General features: G+C 35.2%; 1 protein-coding gene and 1 long non-coding RNA gene across 2 annotated transcripts in view; both read right to left on the bottom strand.

Annotated features, from left to right (window-relative positions):
- The window catches only part of LOC115221274 (neural cell adhesion molecule 1-like), an 832,228-nt gene that overhangs the window by 590,289 nt on the left and 219,439 nt on the right, over positions 1–22,500 (bottom strand). The gene's annotated exons all lie outside the window — the stretch shown is intronic.
- LOC118767060 overlaps positions 83–22,500 on the bottom strand; it is a 23,920-nt gene continuing 1,502 nt past the window's right edge. The window contains exons 2-3 of the long non-coding RNA XR_005002954.1: positions 15,269–15,274; positions 83–93 (exon numbers count right to left, since the gene is read on the bottom strand). This is a non-coding gene — a long non-coding RNA (uncharacterized LOC118767060). The remainder of the gene's footprint in view (positions 94–15,268; positions 15,275–22,500) is intronic.

The following is a 22,500-nucleotide window of genomic DNA, read 5'->3' as shown; positions in this document are numbered from 1 at the left end:
CCGAAGCTTATCCCATGGTTTATGTTTAAAATACTTCCTATGATCTCCCTCTACCATTAGCTCATTCTCTATCGATCGAACGTCTTAAGTCCCCTTCAACTTCCCTTGTTTCATATTCCCCTTCTGATTTGCGCACCTTTCTATCTTTTTATCGATCTATCTAGAGTTTTTTTTTCTAACTACAGAGGGTACATACTCCAATATCTATTTACATGCTGTTATTTATAGATTTGTCTACTTGGACTTTCACCTTTACAAATAAGTAAAATGATTTTAAGCTCACTCGAAGTTTATAATTATTATGACTGCAACACACACACATACACACACACATATATGGATTCATACATGTGTATTCTTCGAATGCATAATTCCATATATATATATATATATATATATATATATATATATGTATGTATGTGTGTGTGTGTATGTAATTATTATGACTCCAACATACATACATATATATATATATATATATATAATATATATATATACATGCATTCATACACATATATATAACTTCGAATACATTCATTGACACATATATGTGTGTGTGCGTTTGCATGAGTGTATATCATTAAGTGGATCCTTGTATAGAAACCAGTGCACGCAACGATATAAATCAAAAGGCTCCAAAGCTGAAGAACACTACTCACAGCATTTAAGTTTACCATTTCAAGGTGCCTCTCATAAAACTGAGAGGAATACTTTAAAATCTGGTTTCTTATTCTAATTCATATCAATATCTTAAGCATTCATGCAGAAAACCCCAACCTATATACACTTAGATGAATATAAACATTTTATATCTTTCTATATCTTCCTACACATAACGTATGAGATCTGAACTTCTGAACTGAAATGTCGACAGGAAAATGCACTTTAGATAGAGTTGATAGCTGAGAAGTCACAGGCGGTTTTTCTTCTTTCTCTCATGTGGCATTGAATTGGCATTACACACATACAATAAAATCTACAAGCGCATACAAACACGTACATTCATGCAGATACATCCATGCATGCAAGTATACTTACACATATGATAGAAATATAATATATACACATACGTATTCCCACACATGCAAACATATATATATATATATATATATTATATATATATATATATATATATATATAGGTAGATATATAGATAGATAGATAGATAGATAGATAGATAGATAGATAGATAGATAGATAGATAGATATCAAATGTCAAATATGCCCTATATTACTAAATGTATGCATAATCTCCAGATCTTTAATACAAAAGGCGTGCTGTGCAATACAGTTCATTGGACAGTGTTAAAGTATCAAGTAATGCGTTTTTCTATCTTAGATTTATTTGAGTCTTCTTATATCTCCTCATAAGTGAATGTAAAAGTGAAAGTACATTTTGGCTTGTTCTCATGCTATCGTATAAACATCATTCATAAATCACGATTAAGATAGCAGTGAACCTTGAATTTCGAGGGTATGTTATACTGCTCTATTGTATTATATTGTATATCATACATACTTAACATACACATGAATATATGTATATAAACATGATACACACACACGTATATGTATATATATATATACATTGCAATGCAACGTGACGCCACCAAACACATGCTTTTTTTTTTACGTACGTAAGCACAATCATGAATCAAGTTACTTCTTTGTGTCACTGCTTATGAAATGCGCATTTGCATATTGTTGTTAATACACACGATAAAGAAATGTGTGTTTATAGCAATCAAGCCATCAGTGTCATATATATATATATATGTGTGTGTGTGTGTGTGTGTGTGTGTTTGTAGGTATACGTCCATTGGTGAACGTTTATGTGTGTGTATGTTGGTGGAGGTGATTTGTCGATGTAAGCAAAATGCTACGAAGATCGATTATTTTGTCCTTTTGAAAAGGGAAGCGTATAACTTATTAGACAGGTGACGACCGTGTTGGGTAACGCCATCAGAATGTGGAACCGAACCTCTATAGAATACACTGACTTCGTTCCACGGTTATTGGACCATTTCCTCTTATTTTTTGGAAGCATTCCGTCGATTACGACGACGAGGGTTCCGGTTGATCCGATCAACGGTACAGCCTGCTCGTGAAATTAACGTGTAAGTGGCTGAGCACTCCACAGACACGTGTACCCTTAACGTAGTTCTCGGGGATATTCAGCGTGACACAGAGAGTGACAAGGCCGGCCCTTTGAAATACAGGTACAACAGAAACAGGAAGTAAGAGTGAGAGAAAGTTGTGGTGAAAGAGTACAGCAGGGATCACCACCATCCCTGTCGGAGCATCGTGGAGCTTTTAGGTGTTTTCGCTCAATAAACACTCACAACGCCCGGTCTGGGAATCGAAACCGCGATCCTACGACCGCGAGTCCGCTGACCTAACCACTGTGCCATTGCACCTCCTCCTCTTATATTATTCTTGTTGGTTGTTTTGAATATTGTGGATCATCGCCGTCAGAGTTCCCGTTTTTTGGAATATAGGTTAGATCCGAAAACGTAACATTCGAACAAATAAACATAAGTAGGCGCTAATCGATAAGCAGAATTCTATTGTAGATGATTATTATTATTGTTTTTAATACTTTCGGCACCGTCAACATTCTCACATCATCATCATCATCATCATCATCACTGTCATCAACATTCGTCTCAGTCATCTCCCTCAACCTCGCCATTGTAATAATCCCCACCATTGCAACCACCAACACTTTTATCTTCATCATCATCATCATCATCATCATCTCTAACATTTCTCTTCTAGTTTTTCGTCTTCCACCTTATTATCATCCTCATTGCCATCCTCATTATCGACACGAACATCATTATCACCATCAATCACGATTACCTCCTGTGCATTCAATCTCTTCCCCCACCACCACCCGCGCCACCACCCCCGCTTCCGCACCATTCAATAATGTTTTGTTTTCTAAAGTGTTTTCCTAAAACCTTGTTTTCTTAAAGATAAAGCGATATAAAGATTTGTTTTTTGGGGTTTTTTTTGTTTTGCAGAAATATCCTCCGCCCACTCACCACCTAGCGTTCCATAAACATCATCATTACCACCATCCGTCACACCCCATCACCACCACCATCATCATCAACAACAACAACAACCGCATTACAATTAAGACAAGATTATCGTCAACATGACCACCACTATCAATAGCAGCACCAATACCACTACATACATCAACGCTACTACCTATACCTTTGCCACCACTTTCAGCATCACCACCAGTAGCCTGCTCATCATTGCCCGTCACGTGACGAGCCCTTTTAACACCCCCCCCCACTGTCCACTACCATTACCGAGACCATCAGCATAACCATCATCACTATCGCTATCACCGACTCTCCTACTGCTGCCGTCGGTGCCACCACACTCATCATTCTTCCATCTCTCACACATATAATACATACACCACCACCATCTCCACCTCCACCACCACCACCTCCACCTCCACCACCTCCACTATCGTTAGAGACACCGCCGTCACCACCACCACTAAGAATACCAACACCTCTACCAGCAACGCAGATGGTTTTCCAACTTCGCGCACAATATCAACGCCAGCACCACCACCAACCGACGTCCGTTTCCACTACCACTACGCCTAAACTGTTTATCATCAACATTAGCAACACAAATATCACAACTTGTAGCATCAGAAACAATCAATATTACTCTCACCGCCACCACCGCTATTACTCTTGCCTCCACCACCACCACTACCAGTATCACGAAGAAGACCTCCAGTAAGACTACAACTAAGATATCCTATTTCTTTACTACCCACAAGGGGCTAAACATAGAAGGGGACAAACAAGGACAGACAAACTGATTAAGTCGATTATATCGATCCCAGTGCGTAACTGGTACTTATTTATCGACCCTGAAAGGATGAAAGGCAGAGTCGACCTCCGCGGAATTTGAACTCAGAACGTAACGACAGACGAAATAACTATTTCTTTACTACCCACAAGGAGAAGGGACAAACAAGGAAAGACAACGAATTACGTCGAATACATCGACCCCAGTGCGCAATTGGTACTTAATTTATAGACCCCGAAAGGATGAAAGGCAAAGTCGACCTCCGCGGAATTTGAACTCAGAACGTAACGACACACGAAATACCGCTAAGTATTTCGCCCGACGCGCTAACGTTTCTGCCACGTCTCCGACTTCCCTATTAACCATTCCAGTACCACCACCACCACCACCACCTATACGACATCACTACCATCTCCGATATTATCACCACTGCAGTGCATTAGTCAACCAATTGCATAGGTCGAGCGCCGTTCTCACCTACACTCCCACCCACCACAATATCAACCCCACCAACACCACCATCCATTTAAGATAAACATTTGAATTAAAAAATTTTTTCATAAATTTGTCCTTAATATTTTTTTGTTCTCCTTTACCCTTGTTTTCTTATTTTTTTTTAGTTTTTCATTAAATTGTGATTGTTATTTTTATTGATATTATAGATTAGATTGTCGTTATAGTTGCTGATGTTAAATCTTGCGTCGTTTCTGGCTATTATTGTCGAAAAATCCTTCATTGTTGCTGCTCTGTGGTTGCTGTTGTTGTCGTTGTTGTTGCAGTTTGTGCCGTCGTAGTTAAAGATTGTGATGATGATGATGATACTGATGATGACGATATTCTTGATGTCACCTTTTTCATTCTTCATGTTATTTCAAGATACCGTTTTTAAAATCGTTGCATTGTGAATTCTTCATAGTCGAATGCTTCTGTTTCTTTTTTCCTTCACGTTAGATGTACTCCTTTCATGGAAACATGAATTCATAATTAAACGAATACATTCACTTTAAAAACACACACACAAACACACACACAAAAAACAACTTGGCCCTTTATTTACTATTTATTTTCCTTCTTTCTATTATATTTGTCACCATCATCATCATCATCCTCACATCAGAAACAATCATTATTATCATTAACATCATCATCATCATTATTATCATTAAATCGGTAGCAACTGTTATCATTATTAGCGATATGGATGTTATTGTTATTATTAATTCAGAAATCATTATCGTTATTATCCTTATTATTACTACTACTACTATTATTATTATTCTGATATTTGTATCATTATTATATCAGAAACTATAATTATAATTGTCATTATTATTATTATTATCATTATTATTAGTATTATTATTATTAGTATTGTCATCATCATCATCGCCATCATTATTGCCACTATTATAATTAATTTTGGGTTCCTGCTTGCACGTTTGTTTGTTATATTTTCTTCTTCGTTTTTCAGTAGGAAAGGAATTACATTCATTATTCCGAAAAAAAAAAAAAAAGAAAGCTTCTATTCGTTCGCTAATTCATTCGTTCATTCCACTATTCCTTACTTTTATTTTGATTTAGTGTTTGCGTTACCATTAGAAACTAATACATGTTGATCACCATGAAATATATTCGTTCGCTCCTTCATTCATCCTTTTATTAACAGTATTTACTTCTCACATCCATCCATCCATCCATGCATACATCCATCCATCCATACATCCAATAGGTGATGGCTGAAAACTAGTGTTTGAGTATTGCCATCGCTTCATCGAAAGTCCCAGACATGTGAAGGCTACGACCAGCCATTTTCACAATAGGTCTTCCTTTTCTATTTCAAGCGATGCCTGTGACCGTTGGTTTTTTTTATGTGGGGGAAAGATTTGCACAAACACAATCGCACTTTCTGATCATGGACAACATAAACTCTGAAAGAAGGACTAGTCTGCATCATTGAATATTGTCAGTGTCACAGGTTTTCTATCAGAGATTCCCTCCCCTGGTGATACGCTGTGACAACTTCAGAGGGGCTTCCCACTTCCATTGGAACAACCACGCGTTTGGACAGAAAATCATACATGCATGCATGCATGCATGCATGCATGCATGCATAGATACATACATACATACATACATACATACATACATACATACATACATACATACATACATACATACATACATACATGGGAGAAAAATATCGAACAGGCCAAGAAACTATAACTTTTACACTTATTCAAAATAGATAGAAATGCATTTTATGTTTCGAGCACAAGCTCTTCCACAGAAAGAATAGACCAGGAGACAACAAAATCGTCTTAGAATAACACACACATACTATATATATATACGTGCAAATATTTACGTATATATATATACACATATATACATACATACGCAGACATACATGCATATTCAGATATATGCGTACAGATATATATAAACATATCTATTCCCACACACGCACATCTGTCTGTATATCTATGAATATATATATTATATATATATATATATTATATATAGCTGGGGTGGTTGCTTATAGTGTGAAATAGTCGTTCATTCATTAAGCTTCTTCGTACATTATTTCCTTCATTCAGAGAAGCGATAGCAGCTCGCTCATTATGATACACCAATTACACCATTGTCCCTTTTGTCTTAATCTTTTTACTTATCGGTATAAATTTATAAATTTCTAGCATATCTGAAATAATTATAACGAATATATAATTAAGAACTACTTCCCATACAACCAATTATTCTCTCATTTGCCGTCGTTCTCTGAAACACCCCTCTTTCTACCCTCTTTCTCTCTGCTTCCTTCTTTGAGGAATTCTATCCAAATTTAATTCAGTCTCTAGAGACATTCATTACACACATGCCTTTTATTCTAACAATCTCTAATTGTATTTCCTCAAATCTTTGTCTTTTCTCCCGATTTCCAACCGTTACTTTAGATTCTTTTACGTTTGTAACAAACCATATTATTTCCTTGGTTTTAGTCTGCTTTCGGTTCACCTACTCTCACCACATAAATCTGTCTGCTTTATACATCTCTCTCTATCTCGCTCTTTCTATCTATCTATCTATCTATCTATCTATCTATCTATCTATCTCGCTCTATCTATCTAATTGTTACGTCGTGTTGATATCTTTTGTGTTTCACTTCTAGTTCCTCACATAAAATCTATATTTATATTTCCTTCTCATTACATTCACCTTATCTTTGCAAATCTAAATCTAAGTCTCCTATTTCTCAAATATATCCCACTTCCCCATTCTAAGTCTGTTTACCACTCCTTTTGTAACCCACAGCAATGTAATTTATACATACATATATATGTGTGTATGTGTGCGCTTGTGTGTTTGGGTATGTGTGTCAAGTGAAATTACAAATAATTTCACTTGAAACTGTGCAATTTTCCCAGACAATGATATACAGTGGCTTCGAGGTTTTGGCCTGGCATCCTTGAGAGAAGTTTAGCCAATAGAAACTTCGAGATTACATTTACTTCACTTCCTGAAACGTATAATGCACACCCACACGTATACACGCACGCCCACGCATACATACATATACACACAGACATATATAAGTACCTATGAACGTAATTACATGTATACACACAAACATAATGACAATGACCATGTGTGCATTGATTTCCATAGTAGTGAGACATGTGACTTGTGAGAAACACACGCACACACATATATATATATTTTTAATTCACATCCAAAATGGATAAAATGGAATCGAGTGTCAACATTGCCAATATTAAAGTGGTTCGCTCGAATAATTGTGGGTGTGTGGTAAGAAACTTGCTTCCCAACCAGATAGTTCCGGGTTCAGTCCCGTAGAAGAAAAAATTCAAATCGGACCATGTTAACACCAAAAAATATTTCTGTGAAAATCCCTATTTTTTACGATTTGTTGACTGCTGTGTCGCCAGTTTTTGGTGTATTTCAACCAGAAAAATGTTCACTTAAAGAGTATACACAAGCTACATAATGCAAATCTTTTACTTTTCGAAAATTCCAATTCTAAAGGGTCGAAACAAACACGAGCAACGCCGGGCGATACTGCTTGTATATATATATAGAGTTAATCCAAACAAGAAAACATAAAAAAACACAACAGCGGGAGGACGTGGAACAAATAAAGTATTATTGGACGCTCAGGAAAGAAGGGAAGAAGGAGGGTTTAACGTTTCGAGCGGAGCTCTTCGTCAGAAACATAGGAGAAGGAAAGATCCAGAGAAGGGAAGACAGAGGGAAAAAAATCGCCAGCGGTACTCACGAGGTCACATATATATATATATATATATTACGTTATTATTTTAAAGGACATTTGAGTGGAAGAAACGTAAGCATTTACTGACAGTAAAGTGGAATTTATACAGAAGCTCAGTACTAATGGACCTTAACGTTTTGCTTGGTGGGAAACAGAGCCGAAGCTTAATTTGAAAGCCCAGTACATACACAATGCACATATAATATTTATGTGTGATTTTAGACATGGAAACTTTTATATGCAGTTTCCAGTTCAATCTGTATACAAGCCGCTATTATTCATTAGCTATTATTCATTATCCTCCCCTTTTCGTGTTTTCTCATCAGTCTTAGTGCAGATTTAACTTCCATCACTCATACATCTTCTTTCTCTCGCTCATCTAACTCCCTGTCTGTCTTTCTCCCTCATTGTGTTTTCATTGATCTCTCTCAATCCATCAAATTTTCTTTCTGTCCTTAATTCAAATCCCTTCATATCTGATACGAGACACTTTACTAATCATCCACATCTCTTTCCTTCCCTATCTCCCTATTTACTTCTTTCGATTGATCTCTCCCAATTCACCAATTTCTCACTATCTCACTCCCCGCTCCCTCTCTTTCTCTCTACATGAAATCATAATTTCTTGACAAATTAAAATCTATATAAAGCAAACGGATAATGTACTTTCCAGCATCCATTCACATTCTCCGCTCATTTTCGTTGCACTGTCCCACTCGTTTCATTCGCTTTATTCTTCCAATACCTCCTTGTTTTCTGTTCTGTTCTTTTTATACTACACCACACAATTCCTTCTTCATCTGACATCAAAGCATTACGTAACAAAAGAACGAAGGAAAATTTGCAAAATTAATTAAAATATGCTGGTTAATCAAAGTAGCAAACCTTGTCCATTTTGAGATTAAAATTACCAAAAAAAAAAGAAAAGAAAAAAAAAGCTTATCGAAAATATCATTCGTTGTTGTTAACATGTGTATGTCCAGGGATATACACACAACATACAAACACACACACACTCGTGTGCGTGTATATATATATATATATATATATAATGCCTTAACCGGTTTTAGTTCGAGAGCTGCAACAATGCAACAATAATGGAGTAACGCTATTAAAACGTGGTGTGTGTGTGTGTTTATATAGTAGGGGCTGTTTATATAGTAGGGACTGTGTATTAAGATCGGGAGATCGTGGTTTCAGTTCGGAGACCTGGTAGTGCGTATGCTTTTGGCAAAACATTTCATTTTAAGCTAGCTGCACTGTGCTCCCTCTGAAATCTCGAGTGTAGCACACCATGCTTCTGTAGAGGCAGTGTTAATATGATGGAAGCAATGAGTTAACGTATAGCCTACACCTTTGGCCACTATAAACAAAACAATTCGGTGAGTTGGTCAGCAATAAATTGCAGAATCGTACTTCTGGAACTCGAGAGACTATGGAGTCAAACATATATATCAACAGACAGAGAGAGAGAGAGACACAGTATTATTTTTAAGAGATGAAGAATTATGTACGTTAGTTACTTTATTTACATTCGACGGATATTTGTCCTCACCTTGTTGTTAACACAACGTTTCGGCTGATATACCCTCCAGGTTTCATCAGGTGTCTTGAGGAAATTTGGAACCCTAAGATTCCGAATTTGATTCCAAGTAATGACCTGAACAATAATAATTATTATTATTATAATAACATCGAAGAATACCTTAGGAATGAGAACACAGGCTTGAAATTTCCCCGAGACACCTGAAGAAGGCTGGAGGGTATATCAACCGAAAAGGTGTGTTAACAACAAACAAGATGAGGACAAATATCCGCCGAATGTAAATAATGTAAAGAAGAGAGAGAGACAGACAGACAGACAGATATGTGGGGGTGGCTGTATGTATACATTCTGTTACACGTACATACGGAAACACAATAACGGATAAATAAAAAAAATATCAACGAGGTACAAAATTCTTGTAGGCCTGTAATACAAGGATAAACAAGTTATTCCTATCCACTGCAGCTGCTTCCACAGCTTCGTGGATGTCCTTAATACATTATCACGATTTTCAGAGTAACAAGCTAGCATGAAATATATTGTCGTGCGGGTGTAATCGTAAATGTTTGACGCATTCTATTAAATATATATTTGCCGAAAGTAAATCTCAGATTCAGTACAGAAGATTAATACAGAAACTCTCAGAGCTGGGAAATCGCCGCTTAATTGGTATACATTTTGCATAAATATCTGATGCCGAATAATGCTTATAAGAAAAAAAAAATTCTTCGTTGTGTATTTGCTTACTTGAACTAACAGCCAAATTTCCCTCAAATCACACCTACGTAACATATATGTCGCCTACACGCGTTGTACCTTGAAGATACCACCTGACACCTCAGCACCGATTGTCAGCATCAACCTAAATTTTCTCTTCTGAAACGCGCTGATTTAATTTCATTAAAAAAGTAAACTCTACGATAAAAGTTATAGTTATCAAAAATGTATTATTGTGGAAGCACTCCGTCGGTTACGACGATGAGGGTTCCGGTTGATCCGAATCAATGGAACAGTATGCTCGTGAAATTAACGTGTAAGTGGCTGAGCACTCCACAGACACGTGCACCCTTAACGTAGTTCTCGAGGATATTCAGCGTGACACAGAGTGTGACAAGGCCGGCCCCTTGAAATACAGGTACAACAGAAACAGGAAGTAAGAGTGAGAGAAAGTTGTGGTGAAAGAGTACAGCAGGGATCACCACCATCCCCTGCCGGAGCTTCGTGAAGCTTTTAGGTGTTTTCGCTCAATAAACACTCACAACGCCCGGTCTGGGAATCGAAACCGCGATTCTATGACCGCGAGTCCACTGCCCTAACCACTGGGCCATTGTGCCTCCACATCAAAAATGTATTATTATGATTAATGACACTGAAAATATAAAAAATGAGGCTAACTAATTTAATGTTTTTAAAATTTTAATGAATTAAGTGTCATAACATTCAAGTGATACTGTAACCCTACTTTGGCAACGGCCTGTATGTATATTACTTTATGCTTTTATTTGTTTCAGTCATTTGATTGCGGCCATGCTCGATCACCGCCTTTAGTCGAACAGGTCGACCCCAAAACTTATTCTTTGTAAGCCAAGTACTTATGCTCTCGGCATCGTTTGCCGAACCGCTCCCTTACGGGGACCGCAACACACCAACATGTGTTGTCAAGTGATGGTGTGGGGACAAACACAGACACACAAATACACACGTACATACATAGACGAAGGTCTTCTTTCAGTTTCCGTCGTCCAAATCTACTCACAAGACCTTAGTCGGCTCGAGGTTATATTAGAAGACACTAGCTCAACGTGCCACAGAGTGAGACTGAACCTGGAACCATGTGGTTGGAAAGCAAGTTTCTTACCATATATATATACATATATATATCCTATTTTACTGAAGGAGTTAGAGTTCCACGTGATCGTTCACCCGACTGTTGTGATAAAAGAGAAAATTAAATTATTAATTTAATTACATAACTTAATTAATCCACGTTATTACAATTATCTGATAAACGTTCACGTGAAGCACTGAGTAAAATATTGTGAAGATTATTCAATATTTTAATGACAGTATATTACTCTGCCTTTGGTACTTGAGTGCTATTTCTTCCTCCTTGTTTTGCATTTACCCGATCATATGTTTCTGTGCGTCTGCGTGTTTGTGCGCATATCCACACGTATATATTTGGCCGTAAGTGCGTGCAAGTGCACGGATATATCTCTTGAAGCTGTTACTCAACAACCTCTCTCACTACATTTCTCCGTTTAGACATATATAAATATACATGCATCCGTATAGTTTATAAATATACATGCCTGCACGGGGCATATGTATGTGTGTACGTGTCTGTATATATTTAGTGTACAGACACTTGAAATAACATTCTTCTCGGGTCTCTGTTTTTTCACTTTCCTAAACATTGGTCGGTTTGTGGGTTAATGATAATGAGATTTCTATTCAAAGATAATTTGCACTTTGAAACCCAGATACATGAACCGATTGTAGATGTCCCGGCAATAATGTTTATTTTAATTTCTGTTTATTTTAGTCCTCAACTCGTATGAGTCAATAAATCGTGCGTCCTAATTTTTGATGACCTCCAATCCCGACTCTTCACAGAACGTTCTTGCTGAGAGTTGGCGAATAATCTAGTGCATTTGTTTGTTTTAAATATCAAGCGATATACATTAATAATTCGAAGAGAAAGGAAAGGAGGAAGAAGAGTGGAAGATAATAATGGTAATTATTATTATTATTATTATTATTATTATTATGAAGAGTCGTTAGCATGCCGGACAAAATGAGTGACCACGCCAGTGAGAGATAAAAGATAAAGATTCGAGATTTGCTAATTTTTCTGAGCGTATTTCTCCCACAATCGGTAGAACAAGATCTGAAGGAGATATCACGACCATTTCCTCACAAGGATTACAAACCATTCGTCATCTCGCATCTTACTGTATCATAACTTTAAGTTTGAATTAGAGACGTAAATAATTGCCAATATTTTGAAAAGTTACCACACCATAGAGCTTTTGTTATAATTGCATTGATTTAACTAGATAAGCTAACGCCCTGCATTGTATATAATTATTATATATACATACATTATTTTTGTGATGAAACATAAACAGGAAGTACTTTTACATTTGTCGTTCACTCGAGAAATGATAATGTACAAGCAGCGTAAGAAAATAATGAGACGTTGATATTTTAAGCGACTTCCCGTAGATATTTTTCACTGGTTAAAAAGTGTTTTGCGCAATTGCGAGTTACAGGATTTGGTGTAACGACAGGGCACCTTGAGTCTCTCGTGAAAAAACCTCGGTTAGACTACCCTATGACATGGCGCTGAGGCCCATTATGATATATTTTAATGTTTGTCTTTATGTCTGTGTATTTGATAATCAGAGTATTGCATTATGACGTAATGAACGGACAGAATCTTTAGCGGCCGGACAAAATCCTTCGCGACATTTCTTACTCTACTGTATTATAGGCTCAGTTTTCTGCTGTGACTTTGCCTTCCATCCTTTCTGAGTCAATAAAATATGTACTATTTGAGCTTTAGGGTCCATCTAGTCGACTAGGCCTCTCCCCCAAAACTTCTGGCTTTGTGAATATAGTAGAAAGCATTATGCTGTAGTGAATTTAAACCTCTACCGACTGAACTGCCTCAACCTGTTGCCCACTCTTCTGTTGTTGTCCCTGCCAACGCCTTTGTCTTTTGCTGAATTTTTTCTTGAAAACACTCTCCGCGGAAAATGGCAATTTTGACGTCTATATCTAGCATACAGGCTGTCTACTTTTAGTGCTCAATCCTCTAAATTATATATATATGTATGTATTTTTGAAGGGAACCGACTTCTCATCGACAACTATGATTGTCACACGCCGATGACGGGTCAATACCCTGATACTGGAATCCGTGTGTATCATAAGTTGCAGACGGGAAGGATGGCTTCCCTTCGCAAATACTGATAGGACACAGAAAGTGTGTCTATAGCCAGCTGGAGGAGGTGTCCTCCTGGGGCTACAAACTATAGTGGCATCCACCCTTAGGGGTTAGCCATATTCAAATGACAAATATACGTCACGATGTGTTGCTACTACTGTTTATAACTCGCTCTGAGATTTATCATCATATATATATATATATATATATATACATATATATATATATATATAAATTTCTACTTTGTTCTGCAATGTAGGCTCCTCCTATCCTGTTATCTATTGTCGGTTCTCACAACACTGTTCCCATGCGCTGTGCTGTTGCCTCGCTTTCAAAACTAATCTGTATTTTTCTCTCCCACGATCTCTCTCTTTCACATACTCTCTCTGACTCTCTTCATTTCATTCTCTCTCCTCACTTACTCTCCGATACAAGAGAAATAATCGTTTCCATTACAGGCCCAGTGCTTGAGTGTTACTTATTTTATCAATCCTGAAATGATAAAATGTAAAGGCTACCTCGGTGGAATTTGATCTCGGAAAATAATGCCTGAAGAATTGCCGCTAAGCTATTTGTCCAATGTGCTGACGATTCTCCCAGCTCACCGCCTTACAGAAGAGAAACAATCGCAGAAGAACATTTTATTTCAAAAAATAGAAATTTTAGAATATAGTAATTTTACATTCTCTTCTAAAGTGTTGCAGCTTTTTTCCAGCAAGCTATAAAGCTAATAATAATAAAAAAAAATCCGAAAAAATAAATCTGACATTTTAAACATAGGAGAAAATGGAAGAAATTTACATTATTAAGTCAGTAGAACGTCGATCTGCGAAGTATGAGGAGTGATGTCAATAATAGAATGTGCAAGCTAGGGAAAAACCCTGAAAACCTAAGCGGTTTCTCGATACAATAATGTTCTCATATTTTTTGTTTCATTTTCTTTGCGGCGCTTCTTTTTTTTTTTGAACTTAATCATAAGCTCTTGGTTTAAAGAAACAGGAAAAAAAGTCAAGCTGTAACGACATGAGAAGAAGAAATGTAAAGCACGCCGGAAAATGGTATGACTAAAATAAATATGCATATTTTTAAAATTATATTCTTGTATGGTGACGGTTGAGATTTAACACCTGTCAAATACAGAATCTCCATTTTTGGGCTTGTTTTTTTTTTAATTCATATTTTCTGAGGATAAAGAAAATCTAAACGTGTTGCATTTGAAATTTTTTGTTTCAATTTTCGTTCCAAATGTTTAGGAGATTGTAACAGCTGCCACCTCTCACACAGATTACTTTGTTGTTTGGTATTTTTTCTGATGCCATCTGACAAATAATTTCAATTCATGTTTCATTTATTTTGCTTTTCTTGTTATAAAAGGAATCATTATTTTTCCTGCTGCATATAAAGATCCACTGTATTTGAATACAGACCAGCGATGCATAATTCTTCTTTGTTTTTACATTATATTCAAAGCTCTATGATTTTCCTTTACTGACTGACTAATGGCAGAGAGTGTCAGCGCTGACAATAAAAGTTGTGTTTCGGTTAAATCTGTTAGGCAAAAAAATGGCGTTTGTTAACATTTATTTGATGGCTATGTCCGAGTATGAAGACACTTTGCATTTTGTGTGAAAACGCAAGGCTACATGTATACTTATAGATTCTTTATGCGTGTGTACACATGCTCACGGTTATTAATATACCCTTTCGATATTTCAAATAAAGGCACAAATGTGTGTAAAATTAAAATATTAATCATAAAATTGTTGACAAAATAACCATCAACACAAGGTTCTACTACTGGGGAATGACATTTTAAGGCACTTAACTGTTATATATATATATACAACTTATAAATAAGGGCAAAGGAAAACATTTCTAATGCCGAAAATGTTGTCCATTACCATATAATATATCACAATACGCACGCTACTCGAAAAAAGCCGTCAGAAATTTCTAAAAAATTCCATTATTACCATATCGGACCGATTTCAGGCTTAGTTCGTAAGAACCCTCCCTTCGTCAGTGATACATGTGGCATATCTGACATTAGAAATTTTTTTCGTTTATTTCTAAGTTGTTTATAATTTTAACCTTTAAAGGTATTTTTAATATGCTTGCCATTTTATCCTACATTAAATAAATATATATATATATATATATATATAATATATATATATATATATATGGAGTGGGATAGAATGGGTACCAATTGTTAAAGAGAGCCCCACCTAATATGAAAACGTTGGTAGTCATGTTAACCCCCAAATAAAGAATATTTATCCACCAATGCAGTGCTGATCCCTCATTCTCACTGTTCGATATTAGAGTGTATATGTCCGAAGTCAGGACGCCATGATAGATCGTTAGCTCCTACACGCATTTTTTTCTCTCCTTATTTCTCTCCTTGTTTCTTTTCTGTGTATCTTTCTGTCGAAGAGCGTAGGCTCGAAACTTAAAAGACTTTTTCTATTTCTATTCCTGAGCGCCATATATATATATGTATAAATATATATATATACACATTTATAATAAAATACACGCCATGGACAGGAAACTTCTTTACCCATTCTATACAGCACATTCCTTGGATAATGGAACTGCAACAGTAACTCCAAACATATTTTTATTTGCATATATCCCTTTATATTTCCTATATGTACCCCTTTCCAAAATAACATTTTATACTGAACTACTATTTCCTTCTGTTAACTTCCTCACATCGTCTCTTATGACGGGATATCCTTTATATTCCTGAAACCCATGTCTTTATAAATGCCCTAGAAATGTCACACTGCCTTGGCTTTGTTGACTCATTTTACTCAATATATAAATAGATATTCCTTCTTAAACATTTTGTTCGCGTATACTGTCGCAATAAACATAGTCATTTCGAAATTTCTCAACTACAGGCGATGTTTCAACCGTCAAACACCCGTATCTAAGCTAATACATTGTACCCTTTCAAACCCCTTCATTTTCCCTAATGACCTTTTTATAATTTCTGTAGTTACCCTAATCCCGCATTTAATGTTCAGCTTTTCCCCTCTGCTTTCATTTCAGATTATATTCTAACAAATGCCTGGTATTTGTTCAAACAGTAATTCTAAAGAGATTTGTTCCTCTACATTAGTCAAACTCTATTCAATTTTCGAAAGCTAGCTGCAATGAAGGAAGATGGGGTAAAATTTACCATTCTATCGCATAATCCCTGCATGTTTCAAATACCCATGAGAAAAGATAACAATCCATTCAGCCCATCCACGCTTAAACTAATTCCAATTTCATGCTGGATTATCTCGAGAGCACAGAGAGATGCACCAGCACTGAGGAGGCACTTTGTCTAATGAAACCTAAATAAGGAATGCAAGTGCATGGAGTGCAGGAAATCTGAGTTCAAAGTTAACGGGACCGAAACAAATGTCACAGCAAAGTTTTCTGTCAGACGCTGTAACATCTATGGGTGTGTTGTGTGTATGTGTGTGAGAGAGAGAGAGAGAGTGAGTGAGTGAGTGAGTGAGTGAGTGAGTGAGTGAGTGAGTGAGTGAGTGAGTGAGTGTGTGTGTGTCTGTGTGAGTGTGTGTGAGTGTGAGTGTGTGTGAGTGTGTGTGAGTGTGTGTGTGTGTGAGTGTGTGAGTGTGTATGTGTGTGTGTGTGTGTGTGTGTGTGCATACAGGGGATGCGCAAGGAAACGGACACAAAATATATAAAATTAGAAGACATTCTTCCGTGAGATTTTCAAGAGGAAACTTTGTGGTGAATACTTCTGATGAAGCATAGAAAACGCTTGTTTACATTCCTAATATTTCTCTGCAGCCGAGGCTTTTTAAGTATATACGAGCGTATGTGATTTTTGTGTGTGTATGTGTATGTAGACAAATGTGTGTATGTGTATGTAGACAAATGTGTGTATGTGTATGTTTGCGCGCCTGTTTGTACAATGAGGTGAATGGGCGTCTGTCTTTGACGCAGAAGTTTTGGGAGGACTTCATATAACCCAAGTCTTGTGAAGATCACATTTGACCTTCCTCTGACAAGATTCAAGGCTTCTCTTTGAAAAATATTCTACTAATCAATCAGATCTAACTTAAGATTTATTCTGTCCGCACCAACATCAAAGGAAATAAACATTTTACAGAGAACTCCATCCTAAATTTTCTTTTTCAAATGCGTCTCTTTTCCAAGATCTTTCACTCCTTTATAAATACAGCTTCGCTCGAAAACAATATATTCGAATTTTCTACCCTACCCAAAAATGTGATTATAAAGAAACTTTTCGATATTCTTAGAAAAGTTCTGACGTATTTTCTTTCTTTTTATGTCACACTGTCATTTTTGAATCTGTTTAAAGATTTATATCCGATCTCGATCAAAGGTCTCACAAGAATCACCTGGTTTAGATACAATACATCGGTAAGGTAATTTCCAAAGCTTCAATGGCAGCCGTCAAAGAAACCTGAGTGTATATTTAAAACAAAGGAGCGATACTCAGATGTAGTTTACACATGTTCTACAGTAAAGTAGTGCTGCTGTACCAGAGAAAATACACTGACATTGTTTTAGAGATTGAATCAAAACTCTAAAATATTATTTCATAAATACAATACGAAAATTAGGTATGACATTTCATCAAGTTTTATATATATTTGTGCGCTTGTGGGTATTTCAGTGTATATATATATATATATATATATATTATATATATACACATTATAAAGGCGGCGAGCTGGCAGAAACGTTAGCACGCTGGGCGAAATGCGTAGCTGTATTTCGTCTGTCGTGACGTTCCGAGTTCAAATTCCGCCGAGGTCGACTTTGCCTTTCATCCTTTCGGGGTCGATAAATTAATCGACTTAATCCGTTCGTCTGTCCTTATTTGTCCCGTCTGTGTTTAGCCCCTTGTGGGCAGTAAAGAAATATATATATTATATATATATATATATATTATATATATATATATATAAAACCCAGTATTGTAATAGCTTGGGATTCAAGGAACACCAATTTTTTGATGCCCTACCACAGAACATCTGGGATCAGCGAAGTGTGGGCATGGAAGGTTTCAAAAAATGTCCAAAGAGTTTTTTTTTTCACCCCCCAAACCGGATGATCCCACAGTGTGGCAGGAGGCACAAAGACGAGCGGCAAAGACAAACTCGCTACTTCAGCAGAGGCAATACTGGGAAAAGCCCAAGGTATAGTAAAGGCAGAGCACCAGCATGGCCTAAGTCCCTGGATTAAACCCAAATAAATAAAAAGTAAGATATATATATATATATATATATATACATATAGAAAGATATGTATATATGTAAATAAATATATATATATAGTATATAACATGACGACGAACATTAGGCTGTAACGCGTAAAGGAATATATACGTACAAATATATTAATACTATTACTGGTTTTAGCCGTAAGTCCAGGCTCTGCTGGGGCAAAACACACACACACACATATAACAAAGAATCGGGGAAGAGAGACGGGCAGGTACGTTGAGATAGAAAAAAAGATAGATAGATTGAAAGATAGATAGAACGATAGATAGATAGATATCAGCATGGTCCCTACTTCACTAGTTGTCTGTTTAGTTAGCTGATATGATATTTTGATAATGGAAATAAAAGTCTTTCACTAAAAGGCATTTCCTAGATAAGCTTCGGGCATTTCTTCCCAAAACTTGACAACTTTGAATAAATACTGCTGATATATAGGAAGAAGAAACCGAAAAAATACCCACACACTCACACAAACAAAGACACACGCAAATAGACACGTACCAACATATATATATACGCACACCTAAATATACACACGCGCATATAACTATATACACATATACGCTTACATATATATACACCAACAGAAAACCTGTATACTCGCAGACAGACACACGTATACACATGTTAAAAAAAAAAATGACTGGCGCGTAGACACACAGTGAATGTAAAAAATAAAATAGTGGGTAGAAGACAGCTTGGAACCAAGAATGTGGGTCGGTTTTTAGTGAGAGTTGCTGAAAGATGATATAAATTGAAAAATTCCTCCGGGAATTTTCTTGAAAGTACAAAAAAAAAAATACCCAAATAAATAAGACAGAAAATAAAATAAATGGAGATTATTTTCTTTCGAATCCTTTTCGCTGTTTATACAGTTTTTTAAAGTTTTTTTATCATTTATCTTTACAATAAATTTCCCTTTTTAGTTTCCTATTTGTCTCATTTGTTTTAAAGAGCAATTTAAATGCAAGAAAAACCGAGAGGGCCATCGGAAATTTGAGAGCGTTAGTTTATAAGTATATACGTATATAGGCAGGTGTGTATGTCTGCCTTTAAACACACCACGAAGGTATAAAACTTATCGTGGGTGAATATTTATGATGCTTCCACTTTCACTACTATTACAACCGCTACTACGGCCCTTTATAAGTACCACTACTACTACCACTACCATCTTTGATATATATCTTTTTCACGAATGGAACGGTGGTGACGCTGAACTTTTAACACTGGACTCAATGGTAAGGTGGCATTACGTCCGGTTTCCCTTGTCAGTTCGAATTCCACCGCGATCTACGTAGCATATTATCCAATTGGGAAACTGAGTTCGATACAATAGGCTAATTTCAGTTACTCTGCCTATTGAAGTATGATTTATTTGCCTGCTATACAAGTGATTATGTTTATAATGGTTACTCCAGAGATTAGAAAGGTGGTTAATCAATGTGTGGGTGCGTAATAAGTTTGCTTATTGCAGGGTTGCAAGTTCAATCGCACTGCGTGGCACCTTGGGCAGGGAGTCTTCTACTATAACCTCAGGTTGACCAAAGCCTTGTGAGTTGATTTAGTAGATGGAAACAGAAAGAAGCCCACCACGTGTATGCTTCTCTATGTTTATGTGTGTGCGTGAGTATATGGTTATGAGAGTGCATCATCCTACTTGACTTTCTTTTCCCATAAACCACTTGATAACTGGTACTGGTTTGTTTGGGCGAGGATAAATTAGTGCGTATATATATATATATGTATATACATTTCGTTATACCGTAAGATACATAATTGTTTCATTTCACTGCTACAAAATGTGATCGAACATCTGCCAACCGATATATAAACATGTATCGGTTTCAATTTCTGCTCACAGCGCGATTGAACAAGAAAAAACTATACATTTGTTTACATATGTCCGTGCCTGTCTGTCTATTTCATTACTGATCACAGGGATAGCAAAAATATATATTTGTTCTGTACATTACACCCCGCGTATCGGATGATCCATCATAATATGTCTAGAGCGTCATTAATTAATTATTAGCAGCACAACACACACACACGGCATAATGTATACGTGCACTAGTTCGTGCGAATATGTGCGTGCAATATATATATATATTCAATATACATACATACATATATATATATATATATTCAATATACATACATACATATATATATATATATATTCAATATACATACATACATATATATATATATATATTCAATATACATACATATATATATATATATATTCAATATACATACATACATACATATATATATATATATATTCAATATACATACATACATATATATATATATATATTCAATATACATACATACATATATATATATATATTCAATATACATACATACATATATATATATATATATTCAATATACATACATACATATATATTATATATATTCAATATAACATACATACATATATATATATATATCAATATACATACATACATATATATATATATATATTCAATATACATACATATATATATATATATATTCAATATACATACATACATACATATATATATATATATTCAATATACATACATACATATATATATATATATTCATATACATACATACAGATATATATATATATATTCAATATACATACATATATATATATATATATTCAATATACATACATACATACTATATATATATATAGATATATATTCAATATCATACATACATAATATATATATATATTCAATATACATACATACATATATATATATATTCAATATACACAGAATACATATATATATATATATATTCAATATACATACAACATATCTATATAGATATATTCAATATACATACATACATATATATATATATATATTCAATACAACATACATACAGATATATAATATATATTCAATATACATACATACATATATATATATATAGATATTCAATATACATACATATATATATATATATATTCAATATCATACATACATACATATATATATATATATCATTCAATATACATACATACATATATATATATATATTCAATATACATACATACATATATATATATATATTCAATATACACATACATACATCTATATATATTATATATCAATATACATACATACATAATATATATATATTCAATATACATACTACATATATATATATATATAATATTCAATATACATACATACATATATATTATATATATATATATATATATATATAATATATATATATATGTGGTATGTATAAACGTTTTTTTAGATTTAGTATATATATGTATATTGTATGTAGCTATGTGTCTATGGATGGAGGGTGTGTTCATAGTTGTTTTAATATACAATCGAATGTGCACCGGCGCCATTTACTCTAGACATTATTTAGTAATTTTTGCCCCCCCCCGTCACCAAAAAAAGAAAAGTAATCATAGTGTGTAACAAACACAGGCGAATAAAAAAGTTGTGTATCAATAGTCTATCGTGCCATAATGATGAAGGAAAGTCGTTTGCGTGATTCAAGATAGGCGCAAACCGGCGGTTCTCTGATCGACAGATCTGCGGAACGCAATGGTATA

Source organism: Octopus sinensis, linkage group LG18 (assembly GCF_006345805.1).
Source record: "Octopus sinensis linkage group LG18, ASM634580v1, whole genome shotgun sequence".
Taxonomy (NCBI): Eukaryota; Metazoa; Mollusca; class Cephalopoda; order Octopoda; family Octopodidae; genus Octopus; species Octopus sinensis.
This window is presented reverse-complemented; position numbering and strand designations above follow the sequence as displayed.